This window comes from Fukomys damarensis, unplaced genomic scaffold (assembly GCF_012274545.1).
Source record: "Fukomys damarensis isolate Sample0158 unplaced genomic scaffold, DMR_v1.0_HiC HiC_scaffold_34, whole genome shotgun sequence".
Taxonomy (NCBI): Eukaryota; Metazoa; Chordata; class Mammalia; order Rodentia; family Bathyergidae; genus Fukomys; species Fukomys damarensis.
Window position 1 is genome coordinate 13039124 of NW_022900946.1, and position 9097 is coordinate 13048220.

The following is a 9097-nucleotide window of genomic DNA, read 5'->3' on the forward strand; positions in this document are numbered from 1 at the left end:
TCTTCCTGCGTCGTTCCCGTTCCCGTTCCGGGTGGTCCCCTCCTCGAGCCCTACTAATAACGAACCCTGCCGGCCGGGGCAAGTGGCGCCCAACGTGGGGCTCGAGGAACGGGGTCTTCACCCGGTGGACGCTTCTCGGAGAATCAAAAGATCAACACCTGAACTGCTGTCCGGACCTGGCGAGCCCGGATCCACGGACATTCTACCGAGACCTACCTAAGATTGGATTACTTCCTGCCCTCTCAGGACGAGTTTGGATTTACGTCCAGTCTGCACGGCCCCCATCCAGCTGTGAGAACAACCTAGAGGGTAAGTGATCGACGCAAATAAAGGATAAGAACTAAACCTAGATAGGATCCAGAAACATATGACGGTTAACCTGCAGGTATATTAGAGATTTTTGAAAATTGGGGAAAAAATTCAGAGAAAGAAAGCGCTAAAGACAAAGCTCCCAGAGAGCCGAGAGACAGGCAAACAGCCAAAGCTCCCAGAGAGCTGAGAGACAGGCAAACAGCCAAGAAACAAGAGACAAAGCACACAGAAGGCCGAGAGACAAGGCTCCCACCAGGGGCCCCAGAATATGGTATAATCGGGTGGTGAAGGAAAACGAGGGACCACTTGATTATATCCAGTGGGATTAAATTCCCAGAGTCACTGTAAATAGCGGGCCAAGCCCGTAGCGAGGGCTGATACAGCTGTGGAAAAATGATGTAATCGGGTGGTGAAGGAAATCGAGGGACCACTTGTTTATATCGCATTAGGATTAAATTCCTTGGATTCTGTAAATAGAACTATCCTTTCAAAACTATAGGTTTCATTAAGAGATAGAATAATTTTAAGGCTACTTTAACTTTTGATTATTAATATACCTTCAAGTTAGATTTAGAGAATTAAATGGGATATTGTGAAGCTTTTACAGTTACATCCTTGGTTAATGTGTCAAGCCTTCTCCTGGTAGTTCTTACTGGAGGGCTCCTAGGAATAGGCTTGGCTTCTGCAGCTCCTTCAGATTTTACATCAAGAGATAGGATAACTTTGATGCTTATATATTATTTTATTATTACTGTGTTTGCTTTTCTTATCTGCCTATAATAAATTTAGATTTACATAGGAATAAGTAATTTAAGATATAAGTTTAAGTTTGCATATATATAATTAATAAAAAATAGACTCTCTAATAAAACATATAAAATGGGTCAAAACTTAGATAAACAACAGCGTTTTTTAGAAGACATAAAATCTTCTCTGCTGACACGGGGAACTCATGTTAAGAAAAAGGACTTAATAAGATTTTTTGACTTTATAGACCAAACCTGTCCATGGTTCTCACAGGAAGGAATTATTGATGAAAAACGATGAAATAAAGTTAAAAATTGTTTTGATGATTACTATAAGGAGTATGGACCTGAAAAGGTTCCCATACAGGCATATACTTATTGGAATATGATTAATGAGATTTTACAACATCATCATTCTCATCCTGTTATAGACAGAGCTATAAGTGCTTCTGAGAAATTTCTTAAATTAGAGAACAGAAAGAGCCAAGCCTCATCACCTAGATCTTCCCCCGTCCTTCTGTCATTATTCCCATGCCTGAGCCTAATGCCCCTGAGGCACCCCCATCACCCAAAACAAAACCTTCTTCTATTTACCCTGTTTTAGATACCCTTAAGGATGATAATAATATTTCCCTCCCCGAGGGGCCATTTTCAACCTTGCGGCCTCCCCCATACCTTTCACCCTCCTCTCTATCCATGGGCTCTAATTTAAAAACTATTACCAGACAGGCAAAAAGGGAACTCTTAGAGGAAATAGAATCTCTACAAGGACTTTTACAAGCCCAACAGGAAACATGCTGACCTAATGAAAAAGCTTCACTCCCTAAACCTTACATTAGAATCTACTAAACCCATAAAAAAATTAAAGTCCAAAATAAAAATTTCCCAGGCCTATCCTGTCCTCAGACCACGTACTAAACAATCCAATCCTAAGGACCAACCATCAGAGGGAGAAGAAGAAGAAAGTTCAAACGACAATATAGATAAAACAGAGAATGAGGAGACAGAAAATGAGGCAGAAGATGAGACTCCTGATCAATCCAATTTTCCTAACCAAAAATATAGTAAATTAAGATTCAAATATATCAAAGAGCTTAAGAATGCTACTAGCCTCTATGGGCCTTCTGCCCCGTTTACCTTATCCCTCATTGAGTCACTCAATGATGGAGGATGGCTCACTCCTAATGATTAGTATCTACTAACCAAGGCTGTACTCACTAGAGGAGACTTTTTACTTTGGAAAGCAGACTTTACAAAAAGATGTCAAGTTACTGCTCGCCATAATTCAGCTGCGGGGGATACTTCTAAGGCCTGGACTCTCCCTAAACTGTTAGGTAATTCACCCTATGATTCTAATAAAAAAACAGGCCCAATTTCCCCCTGGACTTCTAACACAAATAAAAGATGCTGCCTTTTCAGCTTGGAGGAGCCTACCCTCTAAGGGGCCAGCTACCTCTTCTCTTTCAAAAATCCGTCAAGAGACTAATGAATCCCCCAAGGTCGGGAAACTTCCAATGGGCCCTTCCCCGGGGCCCCAATTATCCAGGTCAGGCCACGGGGATAAACATGCCTTCTCCCCAATATCAAAAACCTCAATGCTCTCAAGTGCCACTGCAAGATTGGACCTCTGTTCCTCCTCCACAACAATATTAACCCCTGAGGAGGATACCCTGGTCCTTTCCACTGGAACATATGGCCCCCTACCTTCTAATTCTTGTGGGTTAATTTTGGGATGTGTCAACTCTACCCCCCAAAGATTACATATTCTTCCTGGAATCATAGACAACGATTATGCAGGAGAAATTAAGCTTTTGGCCACTGCCTCTCAAGGTCCTATTACTATATTCTCTGGCCAAAAAGTTGCCCAATTAATATTACTCCCCTTAAACTACCCTTCCCAGAAACAAAACCTAGGTCCCAAAGGCTTTGATTCCTCTGATATATATTGGATAAAAAGAATAACACAAGAAAAACCTACTTTAAAACTTAAAATTGATGGAAAAGCTTTTAAGGGCTTATTAGATACTGGTGCTGATGCTACTATAATATGTCAAAAGAAATGACCTCAGTCCTGGCCTCTGAGTGCTTCAGTCCCTCATCTCAAGGGCATAGGGCAATCGACTAACCCCCTACAAAGCTCTAGAATCTTACACTGGTCAGATGATGAAGAAAATCAGGGAACTATTCAGCCTTATGTCCTTCCCCACTTACCTGTTAATTTATGGGGACGTGATATTCTTTCACAGATGAAATTAATTATGTATAGCCCTAATGATTTGATAACCTATCAAATGTTAAAACAGGGATTCCTCCCTGGACAAGGTTTAGGAAAAAATTTACAAGGAATTACCGACCCCATATCAGTTCACCCAAAACCTGATCAATCTGGGATAGGCTTTAAAAATTTTTCCTAAAGGCCATTGACATGCCTGCTCCCCATGCCGATAAGATTTCATGAAAAAATGATTTCCCTATATGGGTTGATCAATGGCCACTTATCTCTAAAAAATTAACAGCTGCCACTATACTTGTGCAGGAACAATTGGCTGCTAGACATATTGAAACCACTACCTCTCCATGGAATACACCCATCTTTATTATTAAAAAGAAGACAGGAAAATGGAGGTTACTTCAGGATCTAAGAAAAATAAATAAAACTATGATACCCATGGGAGCACTCCAGCCTGGATTGCCCACTCCTGTGGCCATTCCCACTAGATATCATAAGATTGTCATTGATTTAAAAGATTGTTTCTTTACCATTCCTCTTCATCCTAAGGATCATAAGCGCTTTGCCTTTAGCCTACCTGTGATTAATTTTCAAGGACCAATGTCTAGGTTTCAATGGAAAGTTCTCCCTCAAGGCATGACCAATAGTCCTACACTGTGTCAAAACTTTGTTGCTCAAATAATAGATCCCTATAGACAAAAATGGCTCTCTATCTATATAATCCACTATATGGATGATATTCTTTTGGCTGGTCCCAATCCCGATGCTCTTTTAAAAAATTCTCAGAAATTATCACAGGCCCTTACACGGGCTGGACTTCAGATAACCCCAGATAAGATTCAGCTCAAACCCCCCTACCTTTACTTAGGGTTTAAATTATTCCCAGAAAAAATTTTTACACAAAAGTTTAAACTCAGAACTGATCAATTAAAAACTCTTAATGATTTTCAAAAACTTTTGGGAGATATCAATTGGCTTCATCCATATCTTAAATTGACCACTGGTGAATTAAAACCTTTATTCGATATTCTTAAAGGGGACTCAGACCCTACATCTCCTCACTCCCTAACCACCCCTGCTCTTAAAACAATCAAATTAATAAAACAGACTATCCGAAACCAAACCATAACTTTCATCTCTTATAAAGAACCTCTCTTCCTAGTCATTTTCTCTACTAATTTCACACCCACCCACTGGGTTATTATGACAAAAGAAACCACTATTATGGATTCATCTACCTGCCTCCCCACCCAGAGTTCTTATTCCTTACACTTCCTGGATAGCCCAATTGTTAAAAATGGGCAGAGAACAAAATAAAAAAATTTTTGGTAAAGACCCTGATAAAATTATTCTCCCATATTCCCCTGCTCAAGTTTCCTGGATGATACAAAATGATGATAAATGGGTCATCTCTTACATTAATTACCAAAATACTTTTGATAACCATTACCCAGCTGACAAACTCCTTCAATTTCTTAAGGCTCACCCTATAATCTTTCCTAGAAAAACTTCTCTGCAGCCCCTTGCTCATGCTGACTTGGTTTTTACAAATGGGTCTTCTAAAAAAATTGCTGCCTATACTGTTAATGACATTACAACCTCTTCTCTATCCCCTTATCGCTCAGCTCAACTGATAGAACTTTATGCTATTTTACAAGTTTTTCAAAAGCTTCCTAATACTCCTTTTAATTTATATACTGATAATTCCTATATTGCTCAATCTGTTCCTTTATTAGAAACTGTTCCTTATATTAAGCCTACAACAAATGCCACCCCCCTTTTTTCTAAACTCCAACAACTTATACATAAGAGAGAACAGTCTTTCTTTATAGAACATATTCGTGCTCATTCAGGCCTCCCTGGGCCCCTATCATGGGATAATGAAATAACTAACAAGGCTACACAGCTGGCCCTTTTTGCTGAGCTCATGCCTATCAGTCAAGCCCAAAAAGCTCACTCTCTTCACCATCTCAATGCTCAGACCCTACGCCTACTTTTTAAGATTACCAGAGAGCAAGCCCGCCAAATTGTCAAACAGTGTCCCAACTGTGTCACTCAATTACCTGTTCCTCATTTGGGAATAAACCCCCGAGGCCTAGTACCCAATGATATCTAACAAATGGATGTTACTCATATCCAATCCTTTGATAAACTTAAATATCTTCATGTTACAATTGATACCTTTAGTGGCTTCATTTTTGCCTCACCACAAACAGGTGAAACCTCAAAAAATGTTATATCTCATGTTCTTATGTATTTTAATATTATGGGAAAACCTAGAGTTATTAAAACTGATAATGATCCTGGCTACACTGAAAAGAAGTTTCAAGACTTCTGTCACCAGTTACAAGTCAAACATATTACTGATATCCCTTACAATCCCCAAAGCCAAGAAATAATTAAACGGGCTCATCAATCTATAAAAAACACCTTAAATAAGTTAAAGACAGGAGACCTCTATCCAATGATCGGATCTCCCAAAAATATTCTCCATCATGCCCTATTCATCTTAAATTTCCTCACCTTAGACACTCATGGGAAATCTGCTGCTAACCGCCTGTGACATCCACAAACTAAAAGAAACTATGCAAAAGTTATGTGGAAAGACCCATTTACTACTCAATGAAACGGTCCTGACCCCGTCCTCATTTGGGGTCACGGTCATGCTTACATTTACGATACCAAGGAAGGAACAGCAAGTTGGCTGCTTGAAAGACTTGTAAAACAAATAAATTGTAACAACGTATCCAGGGAAAACACAGACCCTGAGATTGTTCCCTATGATTCTCTTATAGAAAAAGAAAATGAAATCATATCTACAAGCAACTGTACTCCTGCTGATCCTGCCGACAGTGGTAAGTGACCCTATTGGGCTAAATCCACACCAGCCATTAAATATAACTTGGGTCATCTACAATACAAAAACTGGCACCATAGCTAATTCCACCTCCAAGGTGACTCCTCCCAACACCTGGTTCCCAGACTTATTTGTTGACATTTGTGACCTAGTCACTACTGCTTGGGACCAAAAGACTTACCCGGGATATGGATGCAAAGATGCAAGGGCCCGGAGTGACACCCGTAAACAGCATTTCTATGTCTGTCCGGGACACTCTAGATCATTAGAACAACAACAAAACTGTGCAGGCCCAGAAATGTTCTTCTGTAAAGAATGGGGTTGCGAGTCTACTGGGTGGATAACTTGGACACCACCAATAAAAAATGACCTCATTACAGTAACCCGATATGGGGACTTTACTACACCTGGAGTGAAAAAATGTCGTGATAAAGGCGACTGTGGGCCATGCTATGAGCCCCCCAATTACCTGGGAATACCGGGAGGAAAATGTAACACCCTGATCATTAAATTCACTGAGGAAGGCAAAAAGAAAGAATGGGTCATTGGAAAGACATGGGGACTTGTGTTATATCTTTCTAGCACCCCTGGAGTTTTGTTCTCTATTAAACAACTTAGAGGACCTCCTCCGGTACGATCTGTCCCCGTAGGCCCAAATTCAGTCCTAGCTCCACCACCCCCAGTCCGGGACCCCAATATTCCTCACTTCCCAGATTTTAAAAGATATGCAGAATCTCTCATGAATACTACATTTCCTGGTTATGATACATCTCTATCTCCACAACCTACCACACTTCGTCCTCCCAGAGACACTGAGGAAATTCTAGTTAATCTTGTCAAGAATGCCTTCCTAGCTCTAAATTATTCCAACCCTGAATTGACCCAATCTTGTTGGCTCTGTTATAATGTTAGACCTCCTTTTTATGAGGGCGTGACAGTTTCAGGATTTTACACTGTCACTCAAGATCATACAAAATGCAGATGGTTTCAACAAGGCCCTGCTAAACTCACCTTGCAGTCAGTACAAGGTTCTGGCCTATGCTTGGGAAGGGTGCCTAAAACCCACCGACACCTATGTAACCAGACTCATATCAATTATACTTCAATTCAATCAGGATCTTATATAATTCCTCCTGAAAATGCTTGGTGGGCTTGCAATGATGGCCTCACCCCCTGTATTTCAGGAGACTTGCTCAAAAGAAACCGGACCATGTATTGTATCCTGGTCCAATTAATTCCCAGGATGACATATTATTCCTCAGAACAATTCTCCACCTTTTTTCCAAAAGATGAGCTCAGCCTCATAAGACCAAAAAGAGAACCTATAACAACAATTACATTAGCTATATTAATTTCCCTCGGGGTTGTAGGGGCCGGGACGGGCATAACCTCTCTCGTTCTCTCCAACAAATATTATTCAAAACTCAGCCTGACCATAGATGAGGACATTAAACGACTGGAGACCGCCATCTCCCACCTTGAGACTTCCCTCACTTCCCTTGCTGAAGTTATCCTGCAAAATAGGAGAGGCTTAAACTTATTTTTCCTCCAACAGGGAGGCCTATGTGCTGCACTCAAGGAAGAGTGCTGCTTTTATGTAGACCACTCTGGAGTTGTAAAGGATGCTATGGCCAAGGTCAGAAAAGGTTTAGAAAAGAGGAAGAAGGAGAGGGCCCAATCCCAAAATTGGTCCCAAAGTTGGTTTTCATCTTCCTGGCTATCTACCCTACTGCCCTCCATATTGGGGCCCCTACTATGCTTGTTACTTCTTATCTCCTTTGGACCCTGGGCTTTTAGAAAGCTTACTAGCTTTGTTAAGGAACAAATAGATGCCATCCAGGACAAGCCTATACAAGCTTATTACCATCGCCTCGATCTAATTGACCGTGATATAGCTGAAGAGGACCTTCCACCCCTTCCAATATGGGTCATAAGAGCATTATCTCAAAAATTTTAAAAAATTAGAAACTCAATGAATCTAGAATTGGACAAATCCTATTGACTACAACAACAGGCACAGAAGACTCCTTGATGGAACCAGCTAGTACTCAGAGCTAACATACCCATCACCTACGTGGATATAGGCACCTACAGAGGCCTGAGACTAAATACCCAGGGAGGGAAGATACTAATGCGCACGTATACCTGTCTGAGTCCCTTGAGGAACAAACTTGACCACATAGGGGCTAATACCAACAATCTCTGAGTTCTTGTGGGCACAGTCTCCAAAAGACCTCAGGAGATAATTAAAGATCTCTCAAAGATCGCCCCTCTCTCGCTACAGATGATCCCAATGACGGATAAGACAGTCAAATGCTTGGCTGATCAACCTAAGACAGGGGCTTCTGTCGAAGTTGTCAAGTCAATACTCCCCCTCTATGGTTAACGCCTACCAGCCTCTGCCAGAGGCCTCTACAAGCAGCCCATAAAAGCCACAGGATGTTGTTCAATCTGGATATCATTGAGTTTCCTTCTATTTAACTTCCTTCTAAATTTTAGGCCCTAAGTCTTGACATGAATGGCTCTATTCTGTTCTATTTTGCTTCTTTTGAAACTATTAAATATAAAATTTCTTCTTTTAAATCTAATAAATATCATAAGGTTTCTTCCTAGAGTAACTATAAGTTGATTTAAGGTTTTTTCATAGTTTAATGATAAGTTCATTTTTAAATTAAAATTTTTCTTCAGTTTAATTATAAGTTGATTCAAAAATTAATAGGATTAACAAGATATTCTTTTTCATTTTACTAAATCGGCTTCTTTTAAATTTAATAGAAAGGGAGGAGATGTTGGAGACCAAGACCCCTGTGTGTCTCCACCCTCTGTGTGTGTGCCCCTCCACCCTGTGTGTATGTGTGCCCCTGATAGGAACTTTACACCCTCCTGGGGACATTCTGACCCCTCCCGGGAACATTCTGGCCATGCCCTACCTTATCTAGCTAGACCAGCCTA